The sequence below is a fragment of the Dreissena polymorpha genome, chromosome 13 (genome assembly GCF_020536995.1).
Source record: "Dreissena polymorpha isolate Duluth1 chromosome 13, UMN_Dpol_1.0, whole genome shotgun sequence".
NCBI lineage: Eukaryota > Metazoa > Mollusca > Bivalvia > Myida > Dreissenidae > Dreissena > Dreissena polymorpha.
Window position 1 is genome coordinate 74,611,677 of NC_068367.1, and position 21,343 is coordinate 74,633,019.

At 34.1% G+C, this 21,343-nt stretch overlaps 1 long non-coding RNA gene across 1 annotated transcript in view; it reads left to right on the forward strand.

The window, feature by feature from the left end:
* The first annotated feature begins 16,847 nt into the window (after positions 1 to 16,847).
* Positions 16,848 to 21,343, forward strand: part of LOC127855222 (uncharacterized) — a 14,934-nt gene continuing 10,438 nt past the window's right edge. Inside the window, exon 1 of the long non-coding RNA XR_008037406.1 lies at positions 16,848 to 17,055. This is a non-coding gene — a long non-coding RNA (uncharacterized LOC127855222). The remainder of the gene's footprint in view (positions 17,056 to 21,343) is intronic.

A 21,343-nucleotide genomic window follows, 5' to 3' on the forward strand; every position in this document is an offset into this window, starting at 1 on the left:
AATGGATAAAGACGAGAGAAGTTGCATGTAAGCAATTTAATAATTTACATGTGTACGACAATTCAAAATAGCATCATTTAAAGATATTAAACTTATGCTCAATACTATGAGTTTACAGAAAACCATTTATTGGATTTCAGTGTAACAAAACCAGCATTGGTGTGTTGTTAGTTAATTATCAAGATGAAATATAATTATTTATTGGCTAAGTGAAATTCAGTTTCTGTCTGTTAAAAAAACAAGACTGCAATTAGGCGCAATTTGACGACTCTAGCAGTCACAATTGTTTGCATAACACACTACTTGTGTAAGTTGTCAAACACATTTACACAAATTGTGTTGTTATTATTTCTTGGCATGATAATTTGTTTTTCAAGACCATGGCTTCCTGGAGCTGGGGCGAATTTCTTTTTTGTAAAACCTTGCGAAAACCATTTCTCAGAATGCTTTTGTTTCATGCAGTCTTAGGTGAGCGCCTCAGAACTTTTAGCGCTCTTGTGTCTTTTCTTGTATACCTTGAAGGCCAGTGAGGCCTAGGCCTGGATCAAAACAATCAAGTTTTGAGTTTAACAACACTACCCATTGCTAATATAAAATCATGCCAATTGTTACTTGATTTTCTTTTTACTATTAACCACAAGAACATGTGCGCACAATACATCCTATCCACGTTTGTGGTTCTGCCAATAGTGATTAAACATAAAACTCTACAACAGCAACATCTTTGATCAAATAAGTAACAGACTAGTCACAGTGCACATAATATGTCTAGTTTTGTCTACATGAACTTGTACAATTAACATTGTTTCCAAAAGTGTGTATTTTATTTAAGGCGAGTTACCAATTACTGACTTTAAAACACTGATCTATACATTGTGTCTTAAAAGCTGTTTCTTTTGCATAGTATGCATAGTATGCTGTCTCATCATGTTTTTGAATATACATGTAAAAATCCTGCTTCAGACAGAATTTCATTACCAACAGTCAACACCCTACCAAATCGCATGAACATTTGTATAATAGGTGCTCATTATACATGATTATGTTTTTTAATCATGATATGGCAGTGATGGGGAAAAATTGTGCTTAATTACATTCTGGGTGTTTTTCTATGAAGTAAGTCAAGAGGCACTTATTCCGAAATATCATGCAATCTTATTAACTGCTATTCCCAGCCATCCACTACCTAAGTACTCGCAGTCAATAAGGATGTATGTTGACCCTCTTGTTTTACTGTAGCTGTCTTATCCAGAGGTTTTGACCTAGATTTCTGACAATATGATAAGTGTATGAAGCGAGAAAATTGATGGCAGATAGAAATGCGCACATGTTCATGTTTTTTCGCTTTTGCCTTCCATGTCTACATTAGTAGATTTCACGCAAACATTCGACAATATCTGCAAGGCCCTGGATGTTAAGTCCATAATAAGAAGTATGGATGTTTGCGTAGCTATGAATTATAGCTCTTTATTTGTTTTAATGCCCCTGAAGGGCGGCATATAGTTTTTGAACTGTGCGTCAGTCCGTCCGTCCGTCTATCCGTCCGTACGTCCGAAAACTTTAACATTGCCCTTCACTTTTGCAATATTGAAGATAGCAACTTGATATTTGGCATGCATGTGTATCTCATAAAGCTGCACATTTTGAGTGGTGCAAGGTCAAGGTTAAGGTCATCCTTCAAGGCCAAAGGTAAAATATATGTCTTCAAAGCGGCGCAGTAGGGGGCATTGTGTTCCTGATAAACACATCTCTTGTTTATATATTAGCCCAACTATTTTGTGTACGCTATTCCTCCTTAAGTTTATGCCATATTTTTGTAAAAACGTTTCACAGCTTAGAGTTCAGGACGTGTAGATGATCATAACGAGATGCGTTTTTTATGCAACCAGTTTTAGTTGAAATATGGCTCTTTGTCATTTTTTTCTTCTATGGAATATTTAGGCCTCAAAAGTATGTACTCAACTTCTCCTTAACTGCTTAGCCGATTTTTCTCAAACTTTTATCTTATGACCTTAATGTAAATATGATCATAAACAAATGAATTTTTGCTATTACCTATTTTGGCAGAATAACGGCCCTTTTATTCTTTATATGGGTCCACATAGTGGGTGACATTTAGCACTGAACTTGTGCGTCCAACTGTCTGTCCGTAAGTTGGTCCTTAATAAAGTCTGTCGCGAAACTTATGATGTGTACTGTTTTTATAACTACTCGTGGATCTCTCTCAAAATTTCACAAATGAATGGCTTTAATATGTAGATGCTTGTAAAGAGTTTTAACTGAAACACTTTTTGGCAGAGGCGGAGGTTTATAGAAATGGCGATTTTCCGTCAGTCCGTTAGTCTGTCAGTCCGTCAGTTCGTCCAACCGTCGTTCACAAAACTTGTAAGGGCTATATCTCAGATATTATATAAGATATCAACATGCAACTTCGTTGGTGTGTAGATATCAATGAGGAGAACTGTCATGCACAATAACCATAACTCGAACTTTGTTTAATAAGAGTTATTGCCCTTTGTTTGTGTTTGTATAATGGAACAATTCAGCGCTATATCGTAGATACCATGCAATACTTCAATATTAATTAGAAGTGCCATGACTAAGAACCATGACCTTTCACTATTTTAAATAAGAGTTATTGTCCTTTGTTGTTTTTGTACAATTCAACTTTTCATGTATATATCTCAGATACGATAATTCACGGATGTGTGCAAATCAATGGAAAGAAGTGACATGACCAATAACCATAACCCTGCATTGTCTTAACTTATATTATTGCCCTTCGCTGTTTTTGTATGATGTAACTTTTCAAGGCTATATATCAGATACAATACAAGATTTCAACATGAAACTTCAAGAGTGTTAAGATATGAATGAGGAGAATTCATAAAACAATAACCCTACACCTAATTATTTTGTATGAGTATACCTTTTTATCAAAGGTTTTGCACCCATCTACACAATTTATTTTGCGGGGGATATGTATTCAACGAATGTGCTGGTACTTTTTTAACTTACCTGAGCACAAAATGCGGTGAGCTATGGTAATAGATGGCCCAGCGGCGTGTCGCCTGTTGTCACTTGTGAGAGGTCAGTTGTCAATTAGCTTTAAAGAACTACTCCTCCAAACTGTTCAGCGTATTTTCATCAAATAGCACAGATTTAATAGTTGTTATGTAATATTATGTTACCTAAATCTACGTTAATTGCTCACCTTGATTTTTGTTAATGTATGCTGCTTGTCTCTGCTCCAGATATACACGGAAGGCCCAGGTCTTTACATCTATATCTCAAGCTTATCTCCAGTTATTTATCCATAAATCACTTCATTCACATAATTCACCTCCGGAACAAGACGAAATTATTACGCTCAATGCGTAATAAGTCTCACAAAAAATAGTTCGCATTAAATACTATTTTTCTTAATCTACGTTAATTGCTCATCATGATTTTTTTGTTAATGTATGCTGCATTTTAGAGAACAGTACAAATAATTCAAATTCTGTTTCACACTAACATTCATGTAGCAACTTATCTGTATACTCCTTATTTACTTGACCATAGACATAGTGGTTGAGGAAAACTTCTTTGTTTTCCAACGTCCTATTTTCATTACTGTTTCGGGTAGTGTCTCGATGGACACTGCTTGCGTTGAACCTGTTGGTCTAAGCGACTTAGAACTAAACTCTTGATCATTTAAGCCTGCAGCTGTAATACTGTCTTGTAAGATATTTGCAACTGTATCAGCACTAATGTGTTTATACGGTGCATTTAAAGCGAGAAATAAGGGTCTATAATCTCCCTGACGGAACTGTTCCGTTCTTTCAATATACATCTTAAGACAACTTATAGGATCACATGATGAATCATCACAAGGTGGAATGTTAATTTCAAATCCCTGTCCATTTGTGTCATTTTTAATTGCCCAAAAATGTAATGTGATTGAGCCATCATTTTCAAAATGCACATCATCAACTGACATAAATGTCGGGTTTAGTAAATTGGTCAGCGGATCAAAGTTTTTCCCTTTTGGGGCCAAATCGGATGGCCCTGTCATGCACACAATTGCAAGAAGAGTTATAGCTTTCATACGTAACATTTTTAAAGTTAGTTTGTCGTTAGATTCCATTTTATCAAACAACTGTACGAAAGCCTCTATGGGCATCGGTTTTTGACGAACCATTGGTTTCTTAGTAGCTGTTTTTACAAATGATGTAACGAGTCTATGAATATCTCTACTATCTGTAGGCAATTTCAGGCCCAATGCCTGGAAGAACGGACTTAACGCTGCTAGCGAAATCTTCAACGATGATTCTGGACGTTCAGACTTATCAGCGATAGAACACAGCTTATCTGCTACATGGGCTGTTGCAGAAGTATCAGTTGTCACATAGTTATGTAATTTGCAAAACACTAAATATTTTTTCATATACACATTGTTAGTAGATAATGTTGATTCAGCCAAAGAATGTAAAGTTTGTTTTGCCGCTCGCGGGGACCAGCCTAAGCAATGTAATCTGTTCGCCCACATACTCTCCAAGCAAAAATCTTCCATCTGAGATTTTTCAAAGGTTTTCTGGCCCCGATGGCCATTTCTGTTCTTTTTGACATTGGATGTTCCACTGGAAGGTCTATTGCATTTTGCGTTAACTGTCTGAACCATGGCTGCCCCCGCCAAAGAGGTGCTATCACTGTAGCTGTTGCGTTTTGACGATTTATTACATTTAACACTCGCGGAAGAAGCGCAAACGGAGCATTCACATAATTGTTCATTTGTTTCCGATTTGTCTGCGCAAGAGCGTCCACCCCGGATGTGAACGGATCGTAAAACAGAGAGTTGTTTGCCTTTAACTAGGTCGACGGTATCGATGCGAATCTGTCCACATCGTGTGGAACCCATTTGCGGTCGAGCATTTTGAACAATTGTGGATGAAGCATCCACTCGTACGACGATTCTATTCGGGAGAGTAAATCCGCTCTACAGTTTTGCGTTCCCGAAATGTATTTCGCCTGAAGTTTTATGTTTGCCTCCACGGCCACTATATGAATCGAACGCGCTATTGCGTCTAGGGATGCTATGGAACCACCCATACCGTTTATCATTGCAACTGTAGTCACATTGTCTGAAAGAACTTGTATGCTGCGATTGCGTAAATCCTCGTTGAAAGATTGTATGCCCATTAGTATTGCTTATAGTTCGCGGAAATTGGAACTTTGTTGCTGAATACGAAGGGTCCAAAATCCCTGAGCTTGTTTGTGACTGTCTGTGAGCCATGCTCCCCAGCCTGACTTAGACGCGTCTGTGATTAATTGCGTATCTATTTGTTGGTTAACAACGAAAAACGCGTTCCACTGTGAAACAGAGTCTAACCACCACTGTAAATCAGTACGCGTGTACTTGTCTAAAAACAAAATGTCACTCCAATACTTTCGGGTAGCAAGTTATCTATATAAATTTCTAAGAAGTAACTTTGCCGAAAATATAAACTTTGACATGGACAAGCATTGCCCTGCGATTCTCGCTAATCCACGAGCTTGGGTTTCCCCTTTAAATAACACTTTTTTTAATATCGCGTTTCAATTTGCGAATACGTTCAGATGTGATATGAATTACACACTGTTCACCCGCAGTGTCAATAATATATCCCAAGTAAGGATTAACATATGATTCCACTAAAGAAAACTTTTCAAAGTTCACAACACAACCTAAATCTTGTAAAGTTTTAATTAAAAGCTGTCTATGACTATTAATACATTTCTCTTCAGGTAATAAGATAAAATCGTCCACATACACTACAACTCGTAATCCATGAGAACGAAGATATGCTATGTCTGGTCGTAGAACTTTAATTAAGAAATATGGACTACACGAGTGTCCGAACGGCAACACGGTCCATTTGTAATAATTACCGCGGAATTGGAATCCTAACAGCTCCTGATCGTCCGGGTGTACCGGTACATGAAAAAAAATTTTTTTTTAGATCAGCAGTTACAATCTAGTCTTTAGGTTGAATAAATGAAATTACAGTACTTATATCTTCATTCTTAAACTTGGTTGGTTGACACTTATAATTCAGCAATCTTAAATCAGTTACGAGTCTATATTTTCCATTTTTCTTTGTAATACAATTTATAGGCGAGATACACCTCGGCTTAACCTCACATGGTACAACATGACCTAGTAACAACAAGTGATTTATTTCTTGTAACAAAAACTGCCACTGTAAAGTAGAAAACTACCTGTTTTCACAACAAAAACTTGGAATGTCATCAACTATAGGAAACTTAATACCATTGGAAATATAACTCTGAACAGTTTCCGAAGCAACTATCTGGCGCTATGCATCAAGATTTGATGCCAAAGTATTTCGCATTATTAAACTAATCTATCTCAGCATCTGACTGTATGTTGCCGGGTGTTTTAAAATGCGCTCCTTGCAACTGATCGAAAACATTGCGTCGGGCCCTGCCGTAATGGTTGCCTCGTCCACCACCATACGATTAATTACCAGAAAAAGACCGTCCATGCCCACGTCCTCTGGGCGGTGCTTCAAACCGACGAATACTAGACAATACCGCGGCAACACGTATGTTGTTAAGCGTTTCCCGATCAAAACCAGAGGCGTTTCCTTGTAAACAACGAAAAATGTTTGCTGTAGGCTCATCGAAGTTACTTTTGTCTACAAGTGAACCGTACTCTTTTTGCAAATAGTTAATCTTGGCTGCAAGGGTGATTTACACTGCCCTAAATCACTAGGTTCATTCTCCTTAATCCGATTTAAGAGTTTAAAGCATGTTTCAACATATCGACCACATTTCGAGATAACATTCAACGTTTTTTGGTTCTCTCTACGAATGCCTGTTCTAGACTCATGAAGCATCAGATGAGGGGTAACAATACCTTGTCTACTGTCTGTTTCACACAGATTGTTCCTGAATGTTTTTAGGAATAGGACCTTCGGCGGTGGCTGCCGATGAGTCAGGACCGAATGTAAATGGATTGGCCAGATGTGGCAGATCAGAAGAGTGTTCAATATTGGCGTGGTATGGCAAAAATCCGACTTCCAGTGGCGGAAATCTAACGGACGTTTTTGTTGTCGCAGAGCGACCACGGAAAGAACCTTGATTTAACTCAAATTTGGATAACCTGTCCTCTGTCCTCTATACGTTGTATAGCCTCGTGAAGAGGATCTTTGTGCGCCGAATAATCACGAGTTTAATCCAAACTATCACTTATTTCTTCAGAAATATTCATTCTAAGATGGCATGTGCCTGGGACCCGCTGTGTGACTTGCACTTCCGGAACAAGACGAAATTATTACGCTCAATGCGTAATAAGTCCCACAAAAATAGTTCGCATTTAATACTCTTATGTTACATCCTCAGTGGTCCTTTATAGTATTTTGTTGAAATCTAACCCAGCGACCACTTTAACTACGTGCTTTGAACAGCGCGCTGTCTCTGTCAGAACGATCTCAGACCAGGAAGCTGATGACGATAGTCTGTGCTTTCTAAAGAAAGACAGTGGGCACTATAAAGGCAGAGAAATCTCCGGGATTTAACAACGTCCCTTCTGAGCTGATTAAGCACTGAAGAGAAGCCTAATGTGTAAATAATTTTAAAGAAAGGAATTTTGATGTGTGGAGTGTTGCCAAAATTATGGCTTTTTGTCTGTTTTTTCCATTTGAGAATATATATTCTAAAAAGTGTGTTTTATTATTTCCCCTTTTTGTGTGAATCTTTCCCTAACTGTCATAGTTTGATTACATCAATGATCGTAACGAACGGAATTTTGACAGCCACCAATTATGGCCCTTTGATTTTTTTGCCATTTGTAGAATATAATAGTCGATATGTTTGTGTCCAAACATGTGCCATAGGGGCATCAGTGTCTGTTTTTAGTGTTTTTTTTTAAAGAATATATATTAATTAACAAAATATATTTTTTTATCTCAACATTTCTTTAAATGCTTGGTACATTTTACTTTACAGCCGAAGAAATATCATATTTAAGTGATCTTCAGGGGGGTTTATATATATATATATATATATATATATATATATATATATATATATATATATATATATATATATATATATATATTTATATATGTGTGTGCTTTATAAAATTATGACACTTTGTAGTATTTTGCTCAAGTATAAAGCATGTAAAGGAGATTTTTGGGTTATAATTTTTATTAGATTAAATTTGACAGTGTCCATGGGGGATCAGTGTCTGTGACATATCTAGTTCTGCATGATATTGGCTGAAAGCAGCACAAACATATTAAGAGTATTGTATTATCACTTGAATGGATTCTTTTTCTTAATTAACTTTTTGTTTTCTAATTTTTATTTTCCACATTTTTTTTTATTTTTTTGTGTAGGCATTTTTTATTTCGTTTGTAGATTTCAGTCTGAAGACAAACATTTCTTTAACAACATTTATGCTTGAAATTAGCATGAACCAATGATTTTTTCAAACATAAATGAATGATGTAAAATGCTTGCAGTTTATAATATTTAAGGTTTAAGAAGGCATTTTCTTTTTGTTTTAAAGGATTTCTTTGAAAATTATATTTTTTATAAAATTTTTGGCAACAAGGGGTAGCGCATTTAAAAAAAAATGTAATTAATTTTCTGACAAAAACTGGTACCATGAGTAGCATGAAACAATAATTTTTTTAAACATATGTAATTGATGAAAAATGATTGCAAAAATAATATCTAGGGTCTAATAAAGCATTTTTTATTTTATTTTCATAGGTTACTCTGAAAATTCTATTTTTCATGATTTTTTTTTGCAACAAGGGGTTATGAAATTTAAAAACTGTTATTGATTTTTTTGGCCAAAACTGGTACTATTATAATACTATGATGCACTTCACCAAAACATTTATAATTATATTGTTTATTCTTGAAAATGCATTTCCCCTATTCACTAAAAATACCACTTTTGATCAGAAAATTCATATATAATGATGTTTACTTTTATTTTCTAGAAGCATAATGCCTCTTTTTATTTGTATTCAGCCACAAGTTCTTGTCAACCACTTAACGGTTATATGTTGCCTTTCTTTTACTAAATGCAAAATAATTCTACACTTTGAGACATTTCACAAAATATTTTATGTCTTTACAACACCCAAAGGCTAATGAATTTAGATTTCAAGTACTTCCATACTAACAGGACCATTCTAGGCGGGCAACCTAGCAACCTTGATTTGTTCATATCTTCCTATCAATCTGTTATATGTGTTATGAATCATTTGTTCGGAGAACATTTAATGTTTGTTATAACTTTTAAATAATTCAATGTTCAAATTGATATTGTTATTTACCGATAAACCAACATACTGATTAAAGGGAATTTTTTATTAATTATTTGCATTTTATCTTACATGAGTAATGTTTGCCTAAATGTTTTTCAAACTATAGAGAAATCTATATACAATTGACGACGTTTATAAAAAACAAACATTTATAAAATGGAAGTTTAAAGATAAAAATCAATAATGCAAGTTTTATCAGATATTCGAAATAATTTCCAATATAATCGAGTGACTGAGCAATGTGGATGAATGAATATATCGGATGGAACAAACACTTGACTACACTTGAATTATGATTTATTTTTTAATATTTTATGCACTTAAGTTTAGCCTTAATGCGTATTTATAAGCATTTATAGACAGTGTCCCTCCCCAAAATCAAGGAATTATTATTTGTTATTCATTTGTGTTATGGTATACAATAATTGTTTGGTAGAATATTTGAGAAAAACATTATAAACGAAACTTGTCAGTGATTATATTTTCCATATGGTAACGGAAATAACCGATCGGCGGTTTCCGAAAAACAATACGTCGCGGTTTCCAAAAATATGATGGTTGTGCACAAAGATTTTGGTGTTAATGAACATTACTGGTTTATATTTTAATAATTTCGATTCTCATTTGATTAATAGGTGATTTCAAGGCTGATAAACTTGAAATATGCAAGCTATTCTTTTGTTTTGCATATGTCTGTCGATACATCTGTACAATCGGTAATTTCCGTAACCACTTGTTAAATTGTAGCAGACAGAAGTTTAAATACAAATTCTTATGTTTTACACAAATATTCTACCTCTTTCTTGCTTAAAACTAATACATGAATGATCTAAAAGTAATATTGCATCGTTTTCAGCCAGGAACACCGTCTATGACCGCGAAAAAAACATAACAAAGTGTTTTTATTTACGATATTTACTTTCTAAATAGCTTGCATGCGTCATGGCATTGCATGTTCGGCAAGATTAATATCTCGACTTTATTTATTGGATGATTTCGGACTGTTTCATCAAATCAGAAAATAGCTTTTGAACGTAATTTAGACCCATGTTAAGCGAAATAATTAAGTACTATTTTTTATACACTGCCAAATTGTGACATAACGAGTTGCCTCCCTTCTTGGTTCATGCTATTAAAATTGTTAAATCTATAAAACAACTTTTAGTTGGAAATTTTGTTATGACCTATTTCAAAAAGCACTTTTGATATTTAAACATTCAGACTGGAGGAGGATGTATGGTACATTGTTCTTTAGTGGTTCAATACAGAGTCGAGAATGCACACTTCAACCACTAGTTACTAACAATCAGTGTTCTCCGTAGCAAGGAAGATTTTAGGCTGGCTCGTCTATTCATAATGACAAATTTTAATCTGAATCTGAAAGATACACTCAACTTAACAATGCTTTCATTGTGACTATTTACTTGGAAAAGTATTTTTAGTATTACCCATCATTGCTTAAAGAGGTTTGTTTTTAGAAGATTCAATTCGTACTCTTATTATGCATTTTTAAAAAGCTTCAACAGATACCTTGCAAATTATTTGTAATTGACGGACATACATATTTTAGAATAGAAAACATCAATGTGCCATGTTTTCTCATACATCATCTATGACAGTATAGTACTTGCATATTTCTTAAATTGTTATCGTTTGTTTTCAGAGGTGTTCATACCTCAAAATAAGCAATAATTTCCGTTTGCCTTATTAAATCATTAAATCTATTGAACAAACATCTTGGTTCGAATTTTAGTATAAAGTGGATTTTAACAAGGTTACAATTCCACTGCATTTTACGGTATAATTTGTATCTTTGGTTTAATAAATAATCATTCTACCACCACCCGCGACCTAAATTTTGTAGACAAAGTATGAAATTAAAAGTTGTTATGCGATATGGATTTATTCTGCAATCAACACCAATCAAAAGATGTTGTAGGGCTTTTTTTCCTTCTTTGAGTGGGGCCTGGGTCAGCCATCTTACCATGTTGATGCAATAATATCACAAATCTATCATATCCACAATATTTTACTCAAACAGCCTTTAATAACTGTTTGATATGGACTTTTTAGGCTTAACAATGTCAAAAACATACATTTTACATTCACAACTTAAATTTATTTCGCTGTTTTTTGTCTTAATTTCAGATTTTGCAATTTTGATTTGCTACTCATGTAACGGCATATATGCTTGCTTAAATTCCAAAGTCGGAGGGATATAGTTTTGGCATTTGGCATAAGTCCGCCTATCAGTCCGTCCATCCGTCTGTCTGTCACTAACTTGTTAGGGCTATATCTCAGACACTATATAGATGTCAACGTGAAACTTCATTGGTGTATACAAATAAATGTGTAGAAGGCAGGGGATATCAATTATATGAATTTGCTTGTTGTTAAGGAATTAAAAGTATGAACTGGTGAAACCACTGTTATAACGTAAGCTCGACATATAAACCACACCAGTGCATTATATCATAAGTAAATTGTATAGTAACAGTTGAGATCCGATGTCAAACAAAGTCACCATGGAGCTGATATCAAGATTTGTTCAAATGTGGAGTCACTTTAAAGAAATCACAGAAAGATTTAAGCATGCACTTTTACAATGGAAATAGCTTGAATCTGAAAGATCATGTGACGAAAGTAAAAACACTTGAGTAATGTAGTACTGGCAGAGAGCGAGACAAGGGCATCAATTTGGAGTAGATTTTCGTATACTTATCCGTTTATATATGTAAATATTGAGTTTGAACCATTTCTTTTCAAATTGATAAAATTGCATTTTCATGAAATGCATTATAATTTCAAACATTATAAATAGTTATGATTTGTAGGGAATCCTATGTCCATGTGACAGGGCACACTTATTGACAAAAGTTTTAAACTTAGACTAAATGTATGGCTTACATTTCCCACACGAGAACTAAAATTCAATGTATAACAAATGTGTCTGGCCAAACAACAGACATCACGTAGACAAATATTTCAGTGTTTGTCAAAGGTATTGACTATGGATCATTGACGATACAGTTAACCTGTCAGCATTATGTTGATCAGATGATGTATGATGTTTTTTTTTGGAAGCAAGAGTATCCAGCCAAAGAAAATATGATACTATTTTACTAAATCTATGCATAAAAACATAATTTAACAATCTCTAGAAGTATGTGACAAAACTTTTGTAAAATTTTGAGGAGTTTGCGACTAAATTTCTCACAATTTTTGACTTTTTCAAATAAATTAATCGTCTTATTTTTCCTTTACAAAAATAGGAAAGAGAGCCCTGCGTTGTGATAGTAGTATAAGATATTCCCAGATGTTCAGTTCAATAAAATGTGCCTCTTTAAATATGTGATATAGGAGACGTTTGACAAACATATCATTTCTGCATTCGGCTCAGTGAAACCACATTTAAGTACTAAACTTTTCATATGTAGGTTCCCAAACCTGATATTGTTAACTTGATATTAATTTTGCATGAATAGTTTAATATTTTTTTGCAATTATCTCAAATAATCCTAATGGACCTGCCAAAAGTTAGTATTGTTTTGCTGTGTTGTCGTCATGAAAACACATTTATGTATTGTTTTGTGGAAAAAGGCATATTATGTATAACAAATCATGTTAGATTCGAAATAATATATTATTTTGTATTGTTTGTTAAGGTAATAACCAACGGTTTGTTATTCAGATGCTTGTTATTAATTCCTATGCATCGGAACTCCAAACCGTTACCTCACTAAGACAATTAATAATTCGCTTTTATGATATTTTAAACATTTAAAATTAACTCATGTCCATTTTGTCTGGATGAATCAATTAACAAAAATTGCAAAGTTTAATTCTTTGATTCCATCAAAGTCTGGGCCTACGAGGATTTCATTGCCGTTCATGACACCGAGAGCAAAGTAGATCACATTTACAGTACGGATCAAGGAAGGTAACTTTGATTTTCGGAAAATGGCAAAACAACATAGGCCAAGCTATTTAATTCACATAATTACCAGTTTAGAAGTAAACATGTGTATCTTGACAACATTTTGGTCTTGGTAAAATTTGGGTCAAGTGGTTTCAAAAACCTGGTCAACAGGTTAAAGGATACACAAAAAATGTTGCAACTGTAGAAGCTACCTATATGACTCAATGTTAATGAAACTTATTCAGAATTTGTGTCATCACAATATACCAACACAGATAAAATCTAAGTAAAATATATTAAAAACTTATGTTACCATGTCAAATTTTAGAAAAAAGCTTATGAACACTAAAAATGCTTTTTTTAACTTAGTCAAATGAAACATAGCCTGAATGGTTTAGGGTCGCATGGTTTATAAAGATTTTATAAATATAAACATAAAATTCAACGTCAGCGCCCTAAAAATGCAAAGCCAATAGGTTTCATATTCTATATGTTGACTAACATCCTTGTTAATGATTATCATCATGATGGAGTCTTTGCATTCCGCAATCCAGGGACCACTTCTTTTAAAACACTTAGATAGACCAAAAACAATTAAACAAACGAGGAGAGCATTTAAGCTAACTCAAGGAAACGACTTACTAGCTCGTGGGAACGAGTTAGCTATGTCGTGGGAACGACTTACTTAGTCGATGGAACGATCGAGATTGAAACAAGAGGAGTGCACAAATAAATTAATTAAGAGTGCAATGAAAAAAAGAGCGGTGCAGTAAATTGTTAAGTGCACTCCTTTATTTAATGCACTACTCTTATTTTTTCATTGCACTCCTCATTTATTTTGTTTTGCACTCCTCTTTTTTTTTCTCGTTCTCTCGTCATTCCGAAGACATGGCTAACTCCTTCCCTCGAGTTAGTATGTCGTTGATACGAGATAGGAGGAGTGCATTTAAACAAAAAGAGGAGTAGATGTCACCTCTTTGCCACCGTACATCAGAGATCTAGATATTTTTTTACATTAAACATCAATCAAGTGTCTCAATATCATGCCACTTGAAATATAAGAGACCCTAGTGGACACATTTTTATGTACGATTTATTAACGCAATATATTTAAAATGTGCTGAAACATCAAAAATTTAAGTCAATATGTCATCGATATTATACTTTATCATTTATCGATATTATACTTATTATATCACTGATGTCCCTGGGGTAAAAAGCATCTGGCCTTACTCTGGTGGTCACATTGTCAATGACATCTGGTCAAAAAATTCCAAAATAACCTGGCTATGTAATTATATTACCGATAGGTTATGTATTTGTAATGTTCTTGTTGTTGTTAAATTATGTTCGGCAGCAATCATCTATAGTACTTTTTAACGTAATAATTTATTTGATGAAATTCTAAATTGCTGACTGACATGGAAATTAGATTTAAGTATATTAATATTTTCATCAATAGTGATTTAACATAAAACATGAATACTACATTATGAACTTAACATTGACTTTGCAGTGCCAATGAAGTTTAAATTAGTTGAATTTGGAATGATAACATTAAAATTGTAATAATTTAAAAATTTCACCCTCTACATACTGCAGAAGGAAGATTTTAATACTAAGTCAGGCTTGCACACTTTAACCACTGCTTGGAAACCATTAGTGTTCATCTTAACACGGAAGAATATTGACAGCTGGTCTGTTGATAGCGAGAAGTGTTCAATCAAAACTAAATGATGTCGGAAGAATATACAGACTAGAACAATACCCTCATTGTGAGTATGCACTAGATGAAGTATTCTGCTTTTATCGAATGTAAACCCCTGTCTGGTCAACACGTTTGTGTTCAGAAGATTAAATGTGTATACTTATTATTGTATTATTATAGTGAACCACTTGTATTGTCAAGTTTAAAGTATATTTAAGCTGAAAAAAAAATCCATTTACCACGTTCAGTCAAACGCCTTGCAACGCAAAGGACCCCAGCCTATTTACAAACTCGTTGAATAAAAACCCTGTTTACAGTTCTCTGTTAATTCATACACAGATGTACCTAGCTTGCGTTCTTCTTAGCTAACATTAGCACAATGTGCTGACTGCGAGCTTTTGTGATGACATTGTGCCCATTGTTAAACATGCATTGTCCGTTGTCAAAATTTTACTCTGTTAACACTCTGGAGCTTATATTCATTTTCAATATTCACGAAAAGAAACTTTGTTAGCATATTGGTCTTAATGATAAATTGGTTAATTACAAAACTTGGTCCAAAAACTAGATGGCCTGGTAAAATTAAATGAGAAGTTTCTAAACATTCTAACAATTATATTTTTACCCAATCCTAATAACTGTATAAACTATTTATGTCAAGGCATATAGTGATTGATTTGACTATGTTGGTATATGGTTTTTTATCCCGGACATTGGTTTCTGGTTGGCTTGCTCTGGTTGCTATGTTAATGTTGAAACTGACGGACATTTGTTCCTACGGTTTTGTTTAAAACCCGGGCAGTGGTTCATACATTATATTAACAACCAAGACAGGGGTTCCACGATTTAATTGACAGTCCGGACATTGGTTTTACATTATATTTACAACCGGGCATTAATTTATACATTAATACTTCCCCGGACATACCTTCGTTATATATATGTATGACGAATTATTTTTTTTTATGAAATTAAACATGAGAACCGCATACGAATGTGGTTTGTTTTCTGTATTTAACTTTTTATTGTCCCGTTATAACGAAAAATACACGAAAGAACGAATAACCGCATATGTCAGATTTAACGTGGATACAAATGTCCGCATGAAAAAAGTCCGGATACCATGATATGTTTTACAGTACATTAAGACTTTACTAAAATATAGTTCAATATTCCAACTTGTGAATAACATTAACAGTTATTAACAACACAGAGGACATAGTACACATATGGGCCCAAATTTCTTCTAGATTAGGTTTGGCAATACATATTTAATGCATGTAACAGTCGTACCGTGCTATTGTCGTTATAGCATGCCATACAAGGGCCTACTTGATATTGATAATAGATGGGTTTTCAATAGCCATTGCTACTGTAAGAGCTCCTCTTATTAAAGAAATATTTGAAAAATGTGACATTAAAACAAACACAGGTTTATATTTGAAAAGCGATAAGCGCAGTGGTTGGTGCACGCACTTCGCATCTAGGTGACGCGGGTTAAATTCCGTTCTCAGAAGCGTGTGATTGGATTGTGATCACTATTCCGGGTTGGTCGAGTTTCATTTCCCCCTACATTTCATGGTAAGGCCAAAATTTAAAATGTTTAGGTAACAATTGCATATCTTGAAATTGACGATATTACTAAACACCGCCCCAACGTTCGTGATTCTAGTACATGTTTGTTAATTGTGTAGGAGTGATAGGACACACTCCGGTCCATACATTAAGCAGCTTCCGGCGAGGAAGGACCTCATTAGATTTGAAATACACACAATCATATTTACAAGTGTTTATTGTGAACAGAACAAAGCACATTTAAGAAACGGAAGGATCTATTTAAATTTAAATTATGCACACTTACAACTGTCCATTGTGATCAGACCTTTGAATATATAAACACTGATTTAAAACTGCGTTGCGTTCGTTAGGAAAACTGACAATTTATTATATGTTTATTTAAGAATTTATTTGTTCATATTGTGTTAATACATTGCGTGTTGTTAGAATACTCGTGCTAATTTGCCAAAGCCGGGACGTTCGCGTGCGAATCCGAAAAAAAGGACTTTACAGTTTCGCGAGGTGCTTCCATTGTTTCCGTAAGTACGTTGTAGATCTTATGTATCGCCCCTGTTTTTCCTTTTCCCGTTTTCTCCAAAACAAAACACATCGACTACCTTTTAATTGTGATAATAAAATAAAATATAGATGAATGTATATGATTATATATAGCTTGACGACATTAATCAAGTACGCGATAACTCTTTAAGCCATGTATAAATCGCTAGCCATTTATTCGGTAGTTTGCTTTCACGATAAACAAGGCAAAAGAACACTGAATGAGTGCGATTTCTTATATAACTAAATACAGTTATTTGGAAAGTAGTCAAGAATTATGTATTTTTACATAAAAATAAAATCTAAACGTTATTTGGAATGTATATATACATTTTAGTTTTAGTTTAAACCTATTTATTTTATCTCGATTGCATAGAACGCCTAAGGCTTATTTGAAACGGTCTCGAGTCCGTTTCCCGGGATCAGAACCAGGACTTGGTGTCTATGGGGGAAATCTAAAGAAAATTCCCACAGTGTGGATCGAACCCGTGATCTCCCGATCGATAGGCGGACACCGTATCCACTACACCACTGCGATATATAAAAATATATAGATTTTATGCTTGAAAATACGTATATTATATAAAATTAGCATAGGAATGTATGATATATATATGAAGTCATATTAATTCCTTTGTAAAAATGTACAAACGGTATCGCATACGCATGATAGAGCTCGTTTTTATCAGTAAATCTTTATTGAAACTTAAAAATATGTATTTCATTTACGACATTTAGCAGCGTAAATTAATGTTTAAAGATTGGCGATTGGATGGCCACAGTTTTCGAAATTGTGGTAAAATAACTTCAAAGTGAACAACATAAAATAGAAAAGCTTTAAAAAAACAACAACAATCGAACGCGTCGTTGATGACAGATGTCTTGTTCGCAAAGAGTTAATTTGATAATAACACGGTTTCTTTTTATAACGGCGAGAGAGAATCTTTTCTGGCACTACAAGACGGAATACCGGACACGAAATACTCGCCAACACCAAAGCAAACAAACCATCTCATTCTCATTGATAACAGAATTCTGTGAATGCATTACCCCTGTTTTTTTTTGTAATGGCAACGGAAAACACGAACTTGCACAAGTTTAAGAATGTACTCTATAGATTTTGTCTAGAACAACAGATTTGAATGAATCATCAGACCTAATGTTTTTCTAAAGGGACTTGTTCACAGATTTTGGAATGTTTTGAAATGCTTTAAATCTATAATTTAAATTTCGGAAATAAAGATCTCAAGTTTGAATCAACATAAAAAGTTGTCAACGCGATTCAACATAAAAAGTTGTCAACGCCTGTGCTCGAACCAAAACCTTTGGAGTAAAAGTCTTACGCTAAACCGATCGGCTATTTGCTAATGTAGTTGTATATGTATTTTATACTGTATATAAGCAATTCACGCTTGGTGCCAAAATATAATGATAACAACTAAACAACCCGAATTATTCAATCGTTTCGCATTTGTAAAGCTGTATAATTGTCAGGTTTTTAACTCGTCAAAAGATGTATGTAATACGTATTTTAGACCTTCATAAATCGTCATTATTGTTGTATCTTTCGCAAATAACATAACTACAACAAACATGTGCAGATTTGAATTTTGTTTTTAATTTTTTGTAAATTTACCTAAACGTGAACAGGTTCCCTTAAATTGTGGTCTCATATATGTTATTCATTTATTTTGTGATGATTACATTAATTGTGATAGCAATTGATCAGGCCTAAGAAGTACATGCATTTGGTTGCATAGTATTAAAGCGCGTGCTATAAAACATGTGATTTTTCACAGAGTGCAATGTATCAGCTCAACTGTTTGTTATTTGCGTTTGTTTGAAATGCCCATAACTACTGCAGAATAGCCTATAGTTGACTATACCAAGTGATTATGGTGTAGCATAGTGCTTTTTTTAGAATTCGTGCATGTAATATTTAGCAACAAGTTGAAGTTTAAATAATTATTCGTTTTAATTACTGTATACTATTTAGGATCCGTTTAAAATGATTCCATTTAATTAGTATTCACCGTGTATGCCAAGTTGTGAATGAATGTATATGAGCAATTTAAATCTCGATATAAATGATTAAACCGTACTACTTAGTTTGATGAATCGTAGATTTTTATCGCTACAGCCAAATTTTCAGGTAACTATAGATGTTCGCAAGCGGTTAACTAGAAAACACGTGGGACGTTGGATATTTAACCCTTATAAATGACCAATTTGTTTTCAGGCATAACAGAATTACGAAATCGATAGTTAAAATGCAAAACTAAAACGATACGTCGAGTATAAGGGCAAAAGTATAGACACGTTTGTTTTATATGTGTATTTTCTTTGGGGAAACGATTCATTACAGATTATACATGCCTATTTTGGTAAAATCAAATGGAGTTCGTTGGCTAATATCCAATATGCAAAACGCAATGCGGAAACATCAATGGTTTTGCCTATAAACGTTTGTCATCCCGATACAATAATTAATTAATTGCCGCAATGAAAAAGTATGTGGTAACGTAAAAAACATTTGGTAATACTAATCATTATGACGGAATAAACAAAAACTATACAATCGTAAACAACTAAAACAGCCACGGCCTTTCAACCCGTAAACGATTGGGCCATTCGTCTTGTATCGACAATGGGGATCCTTATAGCTAAGGGTAGTAGGGATCGCAAATATTTGGTCATATTTTTTCCCAAACTAATCTTGGTAATTCAATGCAATAATTCGATGCTCTTAGACAAAATGGTTTATTATTTAACTCAACCTATGCACAATTGTCGCACTTAAGAAATGCCCAAATTGGGTACAACATGCGACAGTAAGGGAGATATTAGAAATGGCACTGCATCAAAAGACGTTTTATTATCAAATAATGTTTTTATTCAAGTCGCATAGAAGCCCCTGGTGTATTATTAAAACCCAAGGTAGGGGCAGTTATACTTGGGCTTCATTTATCTCAACAAATACATGTCTTTAACGAAGACAATGATCACTGAATTGGCGCTAATGTACTACAAACAGTAACAAATTTTAACCAATTTCGGGTCGTGTTTCGTATGCATGACAATCATTTTTTTATTCGAATGCAACCCATGCGAACAACGTCAGACCTCGGACATTTCCGATTAAATATCCTAAAGTTCGGTTACTTTTCCGCAAACGGGCGGTCCTCGTGTCCTACAATACAAATATATATATAAATTTATTTGTATTATTGGAAATGAAAACGAACATAATCTGTTAAATATTTTTACCGTTATCGGTTTATTTTTCTTCGATAGATGATTTCAAGATAATATAGAACGGTTAATTACCAACCAGTCGATCCAAATTGCTATCCGTGCTGGTGAGGCAACATTCTCTAATTGCTTTTCTCAGAAACAGTCAAATCCGCATTGAGTTAAGTGACGCAAGCCAAAGACAACGGCTATTCATTGGTTGATGGTTGATATGAAGTTAACTCGTTTCAATCCCTGTTATGCGTGTTAAGCGAAAGCGGAAAACGATACGAACTTCCCCATGTCATTGACATTGACAACATATGATGCGAAAGTAAGAACTTCAAAAGGCTGTTAAGTTTAACCGAGTAGTATTGGGTTTAATAATTCTTCTTAGAAATAACAGTTATTTATGATAAACACAAAGCTTTGTTTACTTTTACTTGAAAGATTTACCATATGTTATAAAAGAACACGTCTGAATTAAGTTAGCATTTTAAAGTATTTTAAATGTGAACATCAATATCATATTAATACACTGAATAGGTATTTTATTTTGTTTGCGTAAAATAAATACTGGGTCCGATTAAATCTGGTGACTTTGGTCACGTGACTTTGTCAAGCGACACCACTTTTAAATGACTACTTGACTTTTTTAATTTAAGCAAGGCCTAAACACTTTACAGATGTTTTTTTTCCTGATTGGCATAAAATGTTTGGTCTTGGTTGCTTATTACACTTCGGGGCGCAAGCAAGTCGCAATTTCCAATTTCTATATCCTTCCATGTGATGTTTCTTAAGAATGTTTGTTCTGTATGATATGCGACTGACAACCCAAAAAATATTCATTACAGTTCCGAGTAGTGTAACACTTAGGGGCGCAATAAGTTGTATACTGTAATACAATTTATTACACCTTTAGCCCGTAAGAATCATAAGAAGTCGGTAGAATAGTCTCCGTCTGTAGTCACATAAATGTCTTTTCATATTTAATAATACATTTTTCAAGAATGTGTGTTAAGCATTTGATGACATGCA